The sequence below is a fragment of the Nansenia antarctica genome (assembly GCF_963989245.1).
Source record: "Nansenia antarctica genome assembly, chromosome: 4".
Taxonomy (NCBI): Eukaryota; Metazoa; Chordata; class Actinopteri; order Argentiniformes; family Microstomatidae; genus Nansenia; species Nansenia antarctica.
This window is the reverse complement of record NC_137689.1, coordinates 55,977,978-55,994,155: the sequence shown is the minus strand read 5'-3', so window position 1 is coordinate 55,994,155 and position 16,178 is coordinate 55,977,978. Positions and strand designations below refer to the sequence as shown.

General features: G+C 40.5%; 1 protein-coding gene across 1 annotated transcript in view; it reads right to left on the bottom strand.

The window, feature by feature from the left end:
* The window catches only part of LOC308156130 (reticulon-4 receptor-like), a gene marked incomplete at both ends in the record, with an annotated part of 31,572 nt that overhangs the window by 10,465 nt on the left and 4,929 nt on the right, over positions 1-16,178 (bottom strand). The gene's annotated exons all lie outside the window — the stretch shown is intronic.

The following is a 16,178-nucleotide window of genomic DNA, read 5'->3' as shown; positions in this document are numbered from 1 at the left end:
TATAATTGTGTTTTGAAATCAGCTTTGCTTAACACTATTTAGAAGCTATATTGAAGCTATTTTAACTAGACTATTACTGTATGTAGTGCGTGTCATAGCAGCATGTTATGCCATGTTGTGAATTCATGTTGTGAATCATGATGTCTAATTAAGTCTTATGTAGCTGTTTGTCAGCTAATTAAATAAAGGTTACGGATGCTTGTTTGGCTCTTTGTGTGAGGTCACCCGCCATTTATATATTCTTTTTTTATAATTTCTATGACTCTGTGTCATTACCCCACATATTTCTTCAGATATACAGTAGGCCTATAGCAGGCTCCTGTGCTGATAATTGGTCACAGAGGTGACACAAGGTACTGTAAGAGACAAAAGACCAGGTTTTCTACAGCTAGTACCATGGATACGGAGGGGGCATTAAGTCACATGAATGGTCAGCCCAAAAAAAACATAGCTACCTGTCTGAAGACAGAAGCGCAACTCTTCTAAATCTGGTTGTTGTGAATGTATTCACGTCCTCTGGTTTATGTAAGATAAGGACTAACTACCATACCAGTGGGATGCCTGTTCTTCTGCTGAAAGATAGAGGGGCACTTTCTTTGAACATTCAAAGATCTAAAATGGTGTGAGTTGGCTCCAGTCTCCATGCCTTTGTACTTTGTTTATTCATGCATTGTCCACCAACAGCATGGAGGCCATCTGTTCTCATGGATGTTTGAGGTAAAATATGCCAATATCCTGAGGTGGATTAGAGTACAGTAAACAAGAAAACCAGGATGTACTATATTATAGTATTGTGATTATTGGTGATACTGTGCTGCAGCCAAATACATTTGACTAGCACAGCCATGAAAATAATCCCATTTAAATCACAAGACACAAATCCAGTGTCTCTGTGATATAGGACTATAAAGTAATCTTCTTCTTCTAAAACAAATCTGCCAGTGTCTTGTTGGTTTTATAACATCTTTTTTTTATTATCCAAGAATGATGTTGACAACACCCATCATATCACAAGCATTTCAGAATGTATAATAATACAAACATTTTGTTTTTGCAGCAGTCAGTGACACCTGGATTTCAAAGAAGCCGATGGTTGCTATGGGTGTTATGAAACGTAATTGCTTCATCAGTATGTAAGACAGATGACCCATTTTCAAACATTGTCCTCTGAGAAAAAACAAAGCTCTTTGAAATATTGCTGAAGCGCTGCATTGTATCTATCGATCTATTCTGTGGAACATCTGCAGAATTCAGATTTCTTTGCCCTTCTTGGTCATGGAAGATTTACATCTTTGCAATTCTGTTTGGAATTCTTCGACCGACGACTTGCAGGAACTGCACTTTGTTGAGCAGCTCCAGGCAGTATCGTTGTTGTGGGGATTAAGTGGGAGTGTAGGAGTGAAAGTGTGATTTCAAGAATGCTTTTCCTGGCAGATTGCAGAGATTGCTCTTAACAGGAAACATCTGGGAGCTTGTTATCACTAAGTAAGTACCCCTCATCCCCTTGACCCAGCCAGAGAATACAGGAGAACTCCCACTCCTGCAAAACATTATATGTTCTACCAGTAGGGGTGCTAAAGAAAGTACAAGAAAATATATAGACTCTGTCATGCCAAATATTGTCCGGGTGCCAAAATGTGTCAGTGTGTTGTAATCAGGTCTTTCCATTTCCAGGACACATTTGTTGCTATGCCGGCGCTAGCATTCCGGCACGCTCATTTCACAAGTAATTCGCTACACTAATGTTACAGAGTTGGCTAGTTTAGCAAACAAACCCAAATCACATCAGTCAAAATAGTGATAATTATAATTCCATAACTGGATACTACTTCGTTTCCAATCATAGCTAGCTAGTTATTTACTTATCATCTAGCAGCATGCCAGTCATTTGATTGAACTATTACTGTCGTAAAAGTAAGTGAGTAAGCTAGCTAACTAGCTATGATTGGAAACAAATAGTATCCAGTTATGGAATTATATTTATCACTACTTTGGCTGATGTGATGTGGGTTTGTTTGCTACATCAGTTAACTAGCATAGCGTGGAGAAACAACAAGCGGTAGAGTTTACTCAGGAATGTCCGGAATGCTTGCATCAGCGTAGCAACGAATGCATCATGGCATTCAAAAGATCTGATTACATCACCCGGACAAATTTCCAAGGATGGTTTATATATATGGTTTAGGGTATAAATATAAATATCAATTTATAAATACAACGTTGAATTCCATTTATTTAGGAATTGGTAAAAACGCTGTGCTTAGTACTAACAGGGTTTACAATAAAAGGTTTTGTCTTACAGATGAGTCTGTTTGTATGACATTGTCATTATCAGTGAAAGATCATTTAGGAAATTTAAGATCAGGTAAGGTGTGGTTTTTGAATACCTTTTGGATCTTTCAGTATTCTATTTGATTTGTAGCTTTTTAGCTGCATTACTTCAAAGTTGTTACTTCAATGCCCTAGTATATACATACTATACATACATTATACTATACAATACTACATTTTTGCTTACTTGATTGGGATAGAAATGGAGTTGAAGGGCTTAGAAGGGCTGTGACCCAGCTGATTCTAGCTAGGTTTTGGGACAGCTGAGATATCTGAGCCTGCTATACAACCGGCATAGCTTGCAATCGTAAAAGCTAGAAGTTAGATCTAGTTCCTAGTTGGGAGGACACTTTTACCCTTCAAATCACAGCACAGTCAATGGGCTAGGGACATGCTGATACCAAAACATACTGGGGAAAAAAGCAGGTTTCACCATTCATACCCCACTCAAGAGGCTTCCCTTCTCTATGGACCCCTGAACTCTTGCACCACAATACACCACATTCAAGATTAGTTTACTGTTTAACACCTAAAGATGGTCCATCAAGCACGCACACACACACACACACATGCACGCACACACACACACACACACACACACACACACACACACACACACACACACACACACACACCAAAACCCTGAAATGCAATGCCTAGTTCTCCCTTTCCAACGACACACTAACTAACACTATGTCTGAAATATACGTGTGATAAATGAATTTCAACTGTGTCTGCAGGGTTCCTTAAATAATTTGCTGTTTAATTATTTCTTTGGGCAATGGGCACCATGAGCCATCGATAGAGCTAAGCTACATATCCAAACCTTAGACCCGCCTCCTCTGTGTCCAAGGCTGATTGAACCATTAGAGTCCACCAAGCTAATGAGAGGTGCCCACCCACAGCATGCTCACACACAGGAATGGATTTAACCCTTCTGCAATTACGGCTAATCTGAGGCCAAAGGGGTAGCTAATGGATTTCAATAAAGGAGGCTGGCCAGCTCAGACAATTGGGACGTTGATTTATGTCTGCTGAGTGGTAGGGGGAGAGTGGTTGAAGTGAAAGTGCAGGAAGAACTTTGTGAACATGTGTGCAGAGTGCCACTTTATGACAGGCTTCGTCTACAGGATCTAGAGTGTTGGATTTGGAGATGTGTTGGCCTTTACATTCAAGCATGGACAATGAACGGACAATGAAAGAATCTCCTGAGTCCTGCACCTTAGTGATGGATAATGACTGATATGACATATGATATGAGCACACGTTCCCTTACTAGCCAGCTACTCGTTACTCGAATAGAAATAGCCACGCATGCGCATGTGCGTTTGTTTACATTTTGTTGAACTTCGTAAGCCATTTCTATTCTGAATGAATGAATGAATGAATGGATGAATGAATGAATGAATGGTCTTTAATTGTCATTGATATAGTACAGGTACCATACAACGAAATTTGGGAGGGGGGGCTCCCCTGGTGCTAGGAAAAAAAAATAAAAACAAGAAGGGAAAAGAGCTGGTTTACATAAATAAAGGCTATGTACACTATCCACTATACTATACTATACAAATAAAACACTGTGCTGTACTCTATGCTATGCTATAAATATCCTAACATTTCCTATCTCTGAACCTTATGTACCCGAGGGTTGTCATATTGCACATAGTGTTATTGCACATTCATTTAAAGTGTCGCAGTTTGCAGGTTTGAAATGTTCACAGTTGTGTTTCAGTATTGCACTTGATTACAATCTAGTAGCTGCCATCAAATTGTCTAGATTGTCCAGGGCCTAGAACCTAGGTCTTTGCTGTGTTCAGGGCCTGAATGGCCCTGGGGTAGAAGCTGAGCTTCAGTCTATTTGTCCTTGCGGACATGGTCCTGAACCGCCTGCCCGAGGGCAGCCGAACAAAGTGTTCGTTCCCAGGGTGGGATGGGTCTCTGGAGATCTTGGAGGCCTTCCTGAGGCAGCGTGTGTTGTACAGCTCTTCCAGAGAGGGGAGGGGGGCGCCGATGATCTTCTGGGCCGATGTCACGACTCTCTGTAGCGCTTTCCTCTCTGCGGCTGTGCAGCTGGAGAACCACACATAGGTAGGTGAGGATGCTCTCCACTGTGCAGCGGTAGAAGGTCACAAGCAGCTCCTGTTTGAGGTGGTATTTCCTGAGGACTCTCAGGAAGTAGAGCCGCTGTTGTGCCTTCTTGATGATGGCTGCTGTGTTGGTCTTCCAGGACAGGTCATCCTGTATGTGCACCCCCAGGAATCGGAGGGTTGAGACTCTCTCCACGCTCCCTCCATCGACGAGCAGGGGCTGGACCTCAGATTTTTTCCTCCTGAAGTCGACGATGATTTCCTGGGTCTTTGACTGGTTCAGCAGCAGGTTGTTAACCTTGCACAGCTTGCCCAGCTGCTCCACCTCATCCCTGTACGCATCCCATTCTAGTAGCTGGCTAGTAAGAGAACGTGTTTAGAAAGTGTATTTTGTTTTTTTTCATACAAAATAGTGTTTATTTCAGATACTGTAGTGGAAGATATTATCCTCATTTCCAGTGAAGTAGCCGCCATCTTGATGGTTCCGCTTAAACTGGTATGAACGCAGGCTGGTTCACCAGACAACACCAAGGTTTGGAGATTCCAGAACGGGAACGGGCACGGTTCCTTGGTGGGGTGAAAGCCCTATCAGTGATCTTTAAAGCTGCATTCATAGCATAGCTGTAAGAAATTACAAAGTACTAAACAATGACACTGTCTTGTTTTCATTTGCCAGTGGCACTTTCTTTCTGGTGCATAGCAGTGTTCTATAAGTCTAAGACTGTGCCAACATTGGATACTGACCTAATAAATATGTAGTGTAATGTTTGTCAACTTACAAAAGGGATGTGGACTCTCTCTTGCGCTCTCTCTCTCTCTGTGTGCTCTCTGTTTCTTATGCATTTTTTTTTTACCATCAGCTCTCAATAATTCTCTATGCCTTGAATCGTGCTGCACCCCGCCTGCAAAAGGGATGTGGACTCTCTCTCTCTCTCTCTCTCTCTCTCTCTCTCTCTCTCTCTCTCTCTCTCTCTCTCTCTCTCTCTCACGCACACACACACACACACACACACACACACGCACACACACACGCACACTCGTACACTACTCAGATACTTAGATTCACACTTTCCAACCTTGTAACCTTTCAACATGTGCTCTCTTTCTTTCTTTCTTTCTCTCTCTCTCTCTCTCTCTCTCTCTCTCTCTCTCTCTCTCTCTCTCACTGCTTTCTTTGAGCTATATGATCATTTGATGTATTTTCAGCACTGGGCATTTGGTTGGGATTATTGTTAATTATTCAGAGCTGTTCTTCTCTACCCTGCCACCTGGTGAGATAGACAGGGGGACAGGACAGCCTCCCTTGGTCAGATGAATCATAGCCTATAGTTTGTATAATATTTTAGACGACTATTTCCTCTTCAGGAAATGGTAGGTAACTGGAAGGTATACTATGCACATAAAAGCAAGCAATCAGACCCAGACACTTTCGGTGCTTTCTTTATCCCCTGGCAAAAATGCCCCGCCCAATCCCCAACTCCCTATTGCGCGACTTGATGCAACTTGACTTACAATGCAAACAGCAAACCTGCGATAAATCAATTTCGTTGGCTCGGTTCTTCTTCTTCTTCAACAACACCAATTGGGAACACAAGACTGATTGCTAATGATGCACACAATTCTCTTAAGTTGTTATTATGCAATCAGATCTTTATCTGGAAAGTTGCCATTGTATATTCACAGCAATTCTTTGTCATGTGCTACTGTACATACTGTACATCCAAATAGGCTACCGTTAACTGTGGCTTTAGATCAAGACCCTTCACGATGGTTATAAATGTCATGATGATTATTGTATTTCAACAATAACATTAAAACTGAATATAACAATATTGTAAATGTTTATCATAGTCAATGAATGGCAAAATAAATGTTTCTCTGGTAGGCTAATATATGGTTTATCTCCGATAATTTGAGAAACATCCAACTCCTTATAAGGTAATTTGGAAAGTAAGCATCGAATGTGTTATACACGGTCGTATCCATTATTAACAATCATTGACATCATGTTTCATTTTTCTCCAAACCGTTTTACAATTCTCTGCATAGGAATCAGATTAAATAAAAACAGCATTTCGATTTGATGTAAACGTGTAGTCTACAGCCTTACCTACCTCGGACAGAAATGGACTTCATTTTGGAAAAATAATCCAAAAGAAGGCAGGCACCCCCTTTTGTGCGTTGGAAAATGTATGTGTTCTCTGCTTGAAAAGCAAAGATACAGGTCGAGAGAGAGAGATAGCACTGTAAAATCCAGGGCAACGTCCATGAAAAGTTTAGCCCAAGGTTCTCACATTCAAGTGGGCTGGAGAACGCGGTCTCCTCCCTGCGCCGCGCTCAGTCATTTGAGAGGTGCGCGGGGAGCAAAACCTACGATTTACATTTGAATAGAGGTAACCCAAGAGACGGTGTCAAACGGACAACATTAAAACTAATTGGAGCAATCCGATTGATAATAGAAACAATAAGAGAAATCACAAAACAATCCACGGTTACGAAGGCATAATATCCAACCGTCCAACACAGAGTTCTCCTGTCTGGTGTGCTGTCGGCTGTTGTGTTGAGGGTGGAGATGCAGAGATCTGCGTAGCTCTACAGCAGCGTGGAACAAGACTGGGCAGGCAGGGGGATAGATAGTGTAAGGGTGCGCGCGTTTGGGTCACTTTCTGAACGTGAGAGGAGGCAGCAGAGCCAGAAATAAGTTATTTTGAACTTGTATAAGCTCCTCGTCAGAGGCAACTCTAATAGGATAAACACATTAGCTACCCCGACGACAGCAGTACCGACGATGAAGTTCAGAGATGAGTGGCTGAGGACCCTTATGCAATGGACTGCAGCGTAGAACATTCAATACCGCAGTAGCACATTTCAGATGCTGGCACTGGCACTGTGCAGTTTTTATAACTTGATTGCAACAATGGTTACATGATTACAGAATGGTATTTTGAAAATATATCGACGTCGGTCAGCGGGACCCCCAGCATGGAGGCATTTGTATGCACGTTACCAACGGCTTCTCCCTTTATGAAGTGTAGATAGACCATCATGTAGACCAGTCACCCTGCTGGTCGGAAACAATGCCATGCGCGCTTTGTATAGAGACAATATTCATACAGGCCTATTTTGATAAGCAGCTTTATCTGCAACTTTCTTCGCGAAAAAAAAAACTGTGAATGCCTGTAATAGCCTACACACAGTTACTGCAAACTGTAAACCCTTTGTGAACCGTGTAATTTGCTTTTCATCTGACTGTTATGCGAATCAGCACCATGGAGAGTGCGCGTAGCCTATCCATTGCACTCAATTACTCCCTCTACGGGAAAACTGGACACAATATTTTGTGTGAAAGTAAACAATAAACAGGTCGTGGATCAGGGCTTAAGAAAGAGTTATTTTCTATCCACATATAACAACTGTTTATGCCATATAATAGCATAAGTAAGTGTCAATATTATGAATCTAGTCTCCTTTATATGATATAGTGGCGTATCCCGGACATTTTGACTGGAATGGCAAGATGAGACACAGAGCTAGTGTGGGGTGAACCTTAATGAATCTTAATGAATGGCAGGTGATCAAAATGTGAATACAGATGTTCAATGCATCCATTGCTTCAACCTATGCACAGATAAATCATTATTTAATTCCAATGTTAGCATCCATCGTATTGTTTATATTCAAGGTCAGGTTGTTGTTTTTATATTTTATAATAGAGTATTAAACTAAAGGTGCAATGCTGACCACTCACAACAACTAACGTTGATATTACAACAATTGCTGTCATTGTAGCCGTCACCTATTGACATGCCCTGACATGGAGACCCTGTATCCTCCTCTTGGTCACTAGGTGAAGTACCTGAAGTCATACAAATAATAACCGTCATATCCATAGGCTGGACATGGACACATTGGTGACACATTTTTTCTTTTGTCTTTTTATGTTTTGTATTGAGATATAAAGAATATATTGTGTATGCTTAAGTGTGGGGTTTGCTCTGTATTAGTCAAATGTAACAACCTCTTAGGGGCCAGCATGTGGCTGCTGGCCTTACGTCTGTGACATCTTATTAATGACTTTGTTTGTCTCAAAGCAGGATGTTACACAACTGTACAATCCTTATTCTGGGAAGTGGTCGAGAGGGTGCTTTCCTTTCGCAAAAACAACAAGTTTTGCAATAACAAGACCTCAGTGTTCTTATTGATACACATACAGGTTACCTGAGGCTATAATATATGATAGTAATATCTTGTTACGAATGTATACAAGATTACTTATAGATAGATCCACCACAATAGTTATTCTCTCAATACCCCTGGGGGAAATGTAATTATTCATTAGAATAATTACAATGGGTAAGAAACATTATATAGCTCTATTGAACACACACATCAGCAAATGTAGACACCTTCAGTCTTCAATTAAGAAACAATCGATACCTCTCAATCGAATCGACAGCTTTTGTCATCAGTTGTCACTGTGACCGAAGTCTGAGTCTGATGCCTCCTCTGTTTTGTGCGGTCACATGTATGGGTAGGTGTGTCCCAATTCCCCTATTGTGTAGGCATAGGGCTAAATGTTTTTCAGATGCAGACTACGAACAGAGTTACAAACTTGTTATGAAATCCAGAATGCCTTGCGAATCATCGGCAAGAAAATAACAAGTAGGAAAAGAAAACCACAAATGTAATTATTTTCTTTGTTAATAAAGATTTTTTAAAATTATGATAATCATATTATAACCGTATTATCTTAGTTTAATATCATTTCGATGTATTATAGACTTTTCTTTATAACAAGCCTAACAAAAATCACTATTATGTCGATGTGTCTAGCTGTGACACAGCTAGCTACTGATGATGTATCAGGGTCTTGAAGGGTTATCCCATTTCATTGTGGAATATTTTCAACCACTACCCCTTGTAACTCTGTTCTGAGGGGCATGCCGAAAAGCGATTGGGCCATGGTCAAAAGTCTGCTAATCAGAGATCAGCTCTCACCACCTCAGTCCTACCAACTGTAGTAGTTAGAAATGGCAAACTGGTGTGAAATCAGCGGACCAACTGTCATCATTGATTGACCAGAGTTGGTTCCATCTTATGATGAACTTGACCAACTACCTATCTGGTCTGGGTTGGCCAGTGGGGTGGCCAATGAGATTTCAGCGATGGCCACCCCAGGCCACCCCCTAAAATTGCCACTGATATCCTCTCTTGGCATCTATTCACATGACACAGACTTTCTCTGTTCCATGTCTACTGGAACCCCTCTTTAAAATGCAGATGTGCTCCGAATTTGCCTCTCCACTCAAAAAAAAAAGCTATAAAGCAAAAAATAAGCATTGTAGAGAGAACCATATGAACTTATTGGAATTGAGAGAAATGTGAAATTGCTTATGTTAAGCTGTAATTACATAGAATCATACTATTTTACTCACTTAACATTTTAATTGGATGTATGAATGTTGAAGTTGGAGGGTGATAATCAACAGTGTCTGCAGGCAGGCTGAGTAGTAATTGCTCTGGCAAAAACATGTGCATTAGAAGTCTCTGAGATGCTAATACTGTGTATGAAGTAATAGAAATCCTTGTCAGCCCAAATGGTTGACTTATTGGTCTCCATACGTCTACCAAATGTATCTGTCCACAAATCACTTGTCTTTAGACATGTAGGCACTAGTCAGAAGGCACAATCCTTATGTACCATGTTCTACTACCTCCTGTGAACACAACATGTGTTATTATGAATTCTTATGGCTTCAAGAAATCGTATTAAGCTGGTAAGCTGTCAATTGTGTGTGTGTGTGTGTGTGTGTGTGTGTGTGTGTGTGTATGTTGTGACACCCCTCTGGCCGTGTATGTTCATCTTTATAACTGAGCAGGTAGGCTACCATGTGGGTGGGACTAATCAGGTGGATTCAGCACAGCTGTCTGGGTCTCCTGATTGGCCCTTATAAGACACTCCAATCCACCAACTCGCTCTCTCTCCACCAGCACCCTGTTTCCTTATTTGATTCTGTTATGTTACACCATACAACACCCTCCACACTATACCTTCCATTGCAACCACTCACTTACACTACTGACTTTCACACCCCATTGGATTATTGTATAGCTTTTGCCTAGGTTATCTTTATTACATTCTGGATTCTTTTCCATTTACATGGTGTGTATCTCCATTTTTGTTATGGCCCAGAGCCAGGTCATAACAAAAATGGAGACACACACCATGTATATGGCATGATTGTGGGTGTCATCTCCACTGTTTGTCCTGTCCCTCTGACTCCAGCTCGTGTTCAGCATTAGTAAACAACAGCCATTGCCAGGTCCATATTTCTGCTACATGAATTAATTATACCTTCATAAATTAAGCACATTCCCTCATCTGCCAGGGGACTTGTTATAAAGACACCATTATGTGCAAGGATGAATACCGCTCTGATGTGTAGGGAGAAATATTTTTTTATTATTCATTTACATTGACATAAAACATTGATTAAAACCCTAAACACCATCAGACGTTTATGAAAATGTCCTGGATTTTGACTTGGGAATCGAACATAATATATATGCAGTTTATTCAGGTGCATCATTTGTGGGAATTTGGAAAACTTTTGGCCATAAAATATCCATATCAATTTGCATATCAAACGATAGACTAACCGAACCGTAGAAATATACATAGAGAAGTAGACATACCAGACACTGGGAAATGCTTTTAGCAATGATTAGGCTGGTAATTAGGCCTAGGCCATAGCAATTAATATTATTAAAAGGAGGTGCACTCATATAATACCTGTAAGTCAGAGCACAAAGGCTGACAGGCATCAAGCGAGGATGTTCTCATTTGAAGGCTATTCAAGGCCTGTTGAGGTAGGCAGTCGCCAGTTTGAGCGGCTTGTTTTGGCTAGAGTGTCATTCTAAAAGAACACGCTGCCCTGCTGGAGAGTTCAGACTCTGTTCTGGAGTAGAAAAGTCAGCATGTTTGTTATCAACCAGTTCCATCGACAAATTGTATGACAAATTGTGCTCCTTTTGTTCCAGACAACCAGACGACTCTGTAGTCATACTTTAGATTAATTTCAGTTTATTAAGAAGAACACTTTGACATGCACATTTTTGAGTAGGACAAAATAAAAAATCCTACACATCAAATGCATGTTTTCTTTACATACAGTACAATCTATTCACAGCATCTCCACAATTTAACTCAACTCTCAACACAATTATATCGCCTGTGATTGAGTGAGGCTTTAGGTGTTTCAACTGTCTAGAGAGACGGTAAACCAGGGGCCTCATTTATAGAAAGTACTTTGGATCAAATATTATCTTACCCGTGTCATACGTAGAAAACCACGTCAAAGTAGTGATTTATGCAATTTCAACGTGAGTCGATTTCACAGGTCGTAAATACAAAGCTCATTCACCTGCATTCAATTTCAAGTATATTTGGTATTTATAAACAGAATTACGTACGCAATTTTAAACAAGCGCAGCCCGTTTTATAAATAATGCTTACGTCCATTTATAAATGAGGCCCCTGGGGCCACATGCTTATACTCTACTCAAGTTGTAAAAGAAAATCAGGGGAGGTGGTGGATTTTATCATAAGAGGACAATTTTAGCATCCCCTCGCCAGTGACTTCAGTGTCAGTAACTGTCATTGCATGTGTGCGTGCCCCCTCGCACCTTGAAATAGCAGTAATACCACGTTCATTGATAAAATGACATTAAGTATGGAAAGAGGGGGGCGATTTTGACTGTTTTTATTTCAGGGGGGATGCCATCCCCCCTCAACTCGAGTGCTGCTTATACTGTAATAATATAATGGTCTTATTCTTATCAGGTGGTCTTATTGTTATATGGCTGCTCACTCCCTGACACCGGAGAAAATCCAGTATAATTTAGAGCTTGGCCGGGCAAGGTCCGTTGTGGAACGCACTAGGCATGTTGAAGGGGAGATAGACAGCTACGGAGGGATATAAAGGAAGACTGAAATACAATCAGAAACATCAGTTCCTTTTAAATCTTGAATTAAACTCATTTTCTCGGCTGATAACAACATCGTTAATTTTATTACGAGCCACTTGCATGAATTACACTAGGCAGTGCGGCTCACATGCCTGTAATAACTCCGCATAACCAGTAGGTAATGTGCGTAAGCAAGTTGAATACTCGACGTCGAGCTACGATCGTTTCCACGATCAAATTGACTCACGTTGAAATTGTATAAATCACTACGTTGACGTGGTTTTCTACGTACGACACGGGTAAGATCAAAATTTGATCTAAGCACGTTCTATGAATGAGGCCCCTGGTCTTATTCATTCTGTTTGGGCTTGGTAAATGAAAGCTCTACTGGGCTGTTTGAAGACATTACAAAACACTTTACATTCAACTGAGAAACTTTGTTCTATAGGTTTATTATGAAAATAATCACATATGGATTCTTTAGAAATTAACATGAAGCAGCATGCACTAAGAATTAGCTAAAGAATGTTTCAGAATCATTAATTATTTGTATTGTAGCCATGAGCAGCAGCAGAAATGGCTTCTCAGACAGAGGCCATTTTCTGTTCCATGAACTCAAACAGGAACCACACAACAGTCCCTCTGGCAACTGCATCTTGTGTTCTGATAAAACATTGTGTAGGGATTGAGTGATGTAACATCTGTTTTTGGATGTGCAGCTATTAATATTCTTGAGACACACTGTTCAGAGAGGGAACCCAAAGCCTCTTAGCTCGGGGATGAACAAGTCAATATAAACATGAATTAATGAATCCTAAGCTCATCAGCAGCACAGAGCTCACCAAGGCCGACATTTTGTGTACAGTCATTAATTACTGCTGTGCATACATCAGGAAGGAACACATTCATGTTTGACATTGTGGGACTTCCAATACGGGTTGAAGACACTGATGGCCCAGAACTCCAAACAAGAGTGAACTTGCCATCTGCTCATGACGGAGATTCAAAGATGGTCACATCTGTTCTTTTCACCAGTTTGGCATTAGCATAAAATGTCCATCCAGGAGACACATAGGGATACATAACAGTTGGGGAAAATAATAAAAAACCAAGACAGTCACAGTCTTGCCAAGATGTTCCAAAAGTGAGACTAGATTTTTCCAAAAAGTCAGTATGCAAGGAAGATGATTTTGATATTTAAACATGTAAGCATGAGTACCAAATATAATTTAACAGTTCATGGGACATGCATGCATTCATATTTCAATCTGAAATATGCAGAAATTACTGGTATGCCCTGTATGACAGCGTAACAGTGATGTGTTTGCTATAAGTTAAAACAACTCATTGCAAACACATGACTGTTACGTTGTCATAGTCAGGGCTATAGAGAAGGTTATGTGAAGTTCAGTGATTTGTCAAGCCTTATATAGAACTGACATAGACTTATGGTCTAGTAGTGTATGCCTTTGTCAAGGTGCTTTGCATATATATATATGTATTTTTTGAATGACCTTTCCAACAGTCAGACAAATTGCAAAGCGAAGGTCCTCTCTGAAGGGTAAGTTTCAAACTCAGATTCACACAGATTTTAAAGGCAATGGCAATTACAGTATATTGAGATTTCTAAGTAACTTTGCATTACTACTGGGTAGATACTACTCAAGAATGGATTCATGCTAAGAAGATGTTTGACCAGAGTTGATACTGGCAGTATACTGGCACTTCGTTCAGAGATATGCTGGAACTATTTTATTATTGTGTAGCACAGGTGTGTGACATTGTAAATATCCCAAGAGAACTCCATGAAATTATATCTTTTAAAAGCATTATAATTGGATCAGTTGTTTACCAGAGTGAACAGAGAGAAATGAGGCAAGAAAGCCATTTCCTTGTTGGATGGGGGCTCTGAGTGCTTAGCTGACATCTTGATGAGCTACATTATTATACTCAGGTTTCTCCATTCTGAGAGGGTAGAATAAGAGTGGAGAGAAAGAGGGAGAAACACTAACTTCTAAATCATTAATTCCATTAATATTCCTACTGAAAATGTAAAGTTCAGATAAGAAATGATACAGGTTCAGAATCAAAACACCTTTTCTAACCTTGAAATGTGCTGTTATTAGAATCTGTGTGTCACCCTTTTGTTAGTGCAATAGATTGCAGAGGTGGAATGTGATCCCTACTGTTGTATTAAATGACATGAGTACTGTAGATAAAGTCAAGTCTCATCATTTATCTGACATTCCGCACATTTCTAACACCCACCACCTTTCACCAGAGTGAGAGGCAGACAGGTGTACTGACAGGAGGAGAGAAGTAAAAGGCAACAAGAATTTGATGATTTTGTCAGACAGTATTCAACGCACCATGTTAACCGATGCTTGTCAATATCCCTATCTCTGGAATGGTGATAGAACCATGTAGAGCAGTTATTCAATACATATAGTAGTTGGATAAAGGCAAAGATTGTACAGAACGTGTTACGTATCCCTCTAATAAAGAGTTTAGTTGTCATTTGCTTATTCTTAAAGGCAGACTTTAAGGCATATGAAGTCGTAGCAAAAATTATTGGGCCGACGCCAGAGACTTTCAAAAAAGGAGGTGCAACAAAAGACCGAGAGCACATGTGTCAAAAGGTTTGTTTCTGTGCAATTGCGAAACAGGTTGGCGCTCTCGTTCACATTTGTTCACTACAGTATATTTGATCAACATATACAGTATCATTTCATGGATGTGACGTCATATCGCAGAGTCTACCTTTAAGGTAACATGTTTTTTGCTGGTCAGTAAGCTAGCTACACTACAGTAGCTGTCCCCCTTGTATTGTGAACAACAGCTAACTAGCTAGGAGTACACGGCTACAAGATAACGTCGTTCTTCATTACTTTTTTACTATGTTCATCTTTCTTAACTTTATCTCTGTCCGAAAGCACAACCGCTGGCTGCTACTGATTAGATTAATCCCACATCGTTTAATTGCACAGACATGCACCTCCACATCACATGTCAGCCCGCTGTCAGCCCTGTCATCAGGCAGCAGTGTCATCAGGCAGCAGTGTCATCAGGCGGCTTCGTCTGTGAACGCATTCACACAAAAGGAATATTTGATCCAGCTTTAATTGATATTCATCTAATCCCTCCTCCAATTCCAAGCGGTTAGACATGCTAAAATCAGTGCAATCCCTTCTGCTCATGTCGTAAAGCCTTCTCTTGCTTTAGCAAATTGATGTGTGTCCCGGAGGGCTTCAATGCACATTAATCTGCTTAATCCAAATGTAATTGCTGCCTGCTTCCTCTCCTCTGTAGAATGGGCCTGATGGTTCCTCTGTTAATCATCACACCAGGCAGCAGTTCCTTGTCTTTTGTAGGAGGGAGCTCATTGTCATCCTTGCACTCCAGCTGATGTTTTTCTGAGTGTTCAAGGGCATTACTTAATGCATGAGTACTTTTTAACTGGTGTTGGCTCTAGTTCTGCCTGCAGCTGAAGAATCATCAGCTTACCTTTTAACATATGCAAACTCCTGACTATGCACCAGCATGCAATAACATCATTGGCATTGCTGAGTTAATTGACAATGAGGTAAATATGTACAAAATTCAGCTTTTCCAGCTTTTCCTCTCCTTTGAATTATAAATGGCGCAAAGTCAGATTGGAGAAAGAGGCACACCTTCTTTTGCTGACTCCAGCAGAAGTGCTAAAACCCCTAATGTACGTTTTGTTTTTCTATATAATCCTGTTTAGGGGGGAGGATTTTATCGATTATATCGATTTTAGGTCAGCCAATGATG